Below are 3,350 nucleotides of genomic sequence, written 5' to 3'. Positions count from 1 at the left end.
CAGCCCTGTTATATGTACATTATGTGTGCTATGTTATATACACATTATGTGTGCATATACTAGGAGGCTAACCCACATTAGGCTTGTGAGCATGGGAGCATGGGAACAAGGTCTAGTGGAGCATGGGTTAGGACTAACCTTAAGGGTTAAGGTTAGGGTCAGGCATCCAAGGGTCACACATGAGGAATGGAAAGTCAAGAGTCACTTGAGGGCCCTCCTATATAATAGGGGCATGGGGCACACTCAAGGGGGCTTGGAAGCTTGGAAGCTTGGAGGCTTGGAGGCTTATGCTATGGTCTCTTGTGTAGAGGTCCATATCTACTCATCTACCATTTCACACTTTAGCTACATGCTATTGGATTAGAGTTATACCTCTTGATGGTATGGGACATCAAGGTAGAGGTATGATGTATTTCATTTATTATTCATGTGTGCAGTTGATCAAGCATTTATGGCTGCCTAGCAGCAGAGAAGAAGTGGTAAGACAGCCCCTTCCACTGTTTCTTCTCCTATTAGTAGGTCTGCAACTTCTTCTCCTTCCACAGGTAGCAACAATAAGTCTGAGAAGGCTCTTGATAAAGGCAAGAAAAAGACCAGGTGCAACTATTGTAAGGCAAATGATCATGTCATTAAGAATTGCCCTAAGCTAAAGGCTAAAGAGGCAAAGAAGAAAGAGTCAAATGCAGCCACAATAGCGGATGCTTCTACAAATGCAGATTCTGCAAATGTTGTGCAGGATACAGAATGGGCGTTTAGCGTGTATTGCCAGTATGACCCATCTGTACATGATGCATGTTTGGCGCGCTTTCACACTTTCAGATGCTTTGTATGTGCCAGGGATAAAGAAGAATTCATTTTTTTGTATCTGCGCTTGCTAGACTTGGATTTGTAGTCAAATTTGTGGATGACAGATGTACTATTCATGATTTGACTTCTGGTGATACGATTATTGCATCTGGCACCTTGTTTCGTGGGCTGTATGGGCTCAATTCTTATGACAAGAGTGTGGAAGATTCGGCAAATGTAGTTTCTGATGAAAAGGCAGTTTCAGATGCAAAACTATGGCATGCTCGTTTTGGTCATCTGAACTTTGCTAGTTTACTGCGTTTGCAGAAATTTGATATGGTTGCTTCATTGCCCCCTCTTGAGGCACCATTGAAACATGTTTGTGAAGGCTGTATTTTGGGCAAAATGCAGCGTTCTGCATTTCCAAAGGATGGTTCTGTGCGGGCCACTCGCAAATTGTAACTTGTACATAGTGATGTATGTGGGCCTATGCAAACTCCGTCATTTGGTAAACACTTGTACTTCGTGACTTTCATTGATGATTACTCAAGGCATGCATGGGTATATCCACTAAAGGCAAAGTCCGAAGTGTTTTTGTGCTTCAAATAGTTTTTTCTTATGGTTGAAAATGTATCCAATTGTACTGTGGGCACCCTCCATTCTGATCGAGGGGGGGAGTACATGTCTAAAGAGTTTGATGCATTTCTGGCTAGTCGTGGGATAAAACACCAATGTACAGTGCCGTATACCCCTCAGCAAAATGGTGTTGCTGAGAGGAAAAACAGGTCACTTATGGAGATGGCACGATGTATGGTCAAGAGCCAAGCTTTGCCACATGCGTTTTGGCTTGAGGCTGTCATGTGTGCTGCATATGTACTCAACAGGTGTCCCACACTAAGGCCTTGCAGTCTATTACTCCATATGAAGCTTGTCATGGCAGGAAACCTTCTATTGGTCACTTGCGTGTCTTTGGTTGCTTAGCCTATGCTTTAGTGCCTATGCAACAACGTAGAAAATTGGATGATAAGGCTGTCAAATGTATTTTTGTTGGTTACAGTGCTGAAAGCAAGGGTTACAGATTGTATCATCCGCAGTCAAAGCGTATCTTAATTAGTCGAGATGTTGCTTTTATGGAAGATGCTGTGCAGCCCTTGTTATCATGTACCAAAGAGACAGGTGTGAGCTCACGGGATGTATTTGATACGTTGTTGCCTCTCTTTACAGGTGGGAATTCAAATGTAAGTCCTAATGAGGCAAATATTCAGCCTATGCAGATTTCAAACGACATCATAGATCAGCCTATTTCTGATGCAGATTTACAAGATGTAATTCATGAGGATAGGGCTGAAAATGAGCAGACTAGAGGTATGCCAAAATGGCTGGTGCAAACCTTGCGTGATAGTAAGATTGATGCACCTATGACTAGTCGTACTCGTTCAGGTTTTCAGCATGCCTCTTATACATCAGATTGTTATGCTTTGGCTGTGTCTAGTATGTGTGAAGAGGAAGAACCTCTTTCATTTGATGAGGCACAAAATTCAGAAAATTGGTTGGCTGCAATGCAAAGTGAATATGATGCTATAATGAAGAATGGTACATGGTCTTTGTGTGATTTGCCTATTGGTAAAAAGGCCATTGGATGTAAGTGGGTTTTTAAGTCGAAACGAAAGCCAGATGGCAGTGTTGATCGCTATAAGGCTAGACTTGTTGCAAAGGGTTATGCTCAAGAAAAGGGCATTGATTTTGATGAGACCTTTGCTCCCACTTATCGTATGACTATCATTCGTAGCATTTGTGCATTGGCAGCTCACAATGGTTGGAATGTACATCAGCTGGACATAAAGACTGCGTTCTTGAATGGAGATTTACATGAGGAGGTGTATATATCGCAGCCTTGTGGTTTTGTTCAAAGAGGGCAGGAAAACAAAGTGTGCAAGTTGAAAAAGGCTTTATATAGTTTAAAGCAAGCTCCACGAGCTTGGTATGAAAAGATACATGCATATTTGACTACACATGGGTTTCAGAATAGTCCAACAGAAAGCACTTTGTATGTTAAACGTGTGGATGGTGTACATCTAATCATTACTCTCTATGTCGATGACATGCTGCTCACAGGACCAAATGAGAGTCATATTGCTGATTTTAAGGCTGATTTGAATGCCTCTTTTGAGATGTCAGATTTGGGGCATTTGCATCATTATTTGGGGATACAATTTAAGCAGTGTGATGGAGGTATTGCTTTGTGTCAGACAGTATATTGAGACATTGTTGCGGAGATTTGGCCTTGAAGACTACAAGCCTATTGCTACTCCAATGGAGACAGGTTTGAAGTTGAGTCTTCATGATGCTGGAGATCACTTTGATGTCACACTCTATCAGACAGCTGTTGGTTGCCTCATCTATGTATGCATTACGAGGCCAGACATTCAGTTTGCAGTCTCACAGGTGAGCAGGTTTATGCATAGCCCAAGGTCTCAGCATTGGAAGGCAGTTAAACGCATCTTTCGCTACTTGAGTGGCACCATACATCTTGGGTTGTTTTATCCCAAGGGGGGATCGTTGCC

Source organism: Cibotium barometz, chromosome 52, assembly GCF_041138505.1.
Source record: "Cibotium barometz isolate CiBa-2024 chromosome 52, ASM4113850v1, whole genome shotgun sequence".
In the NCBI taxonomy this organism is placed as follows: Eukaryota; Viridiplantae; Streptophyta; class Polypodiopsida; order Cyatheales; family Cibotiaceae; genus Cibotium; species Cibotium barometz.
This window is presented reverse-complemented; position numbering follows the sequence as displayed.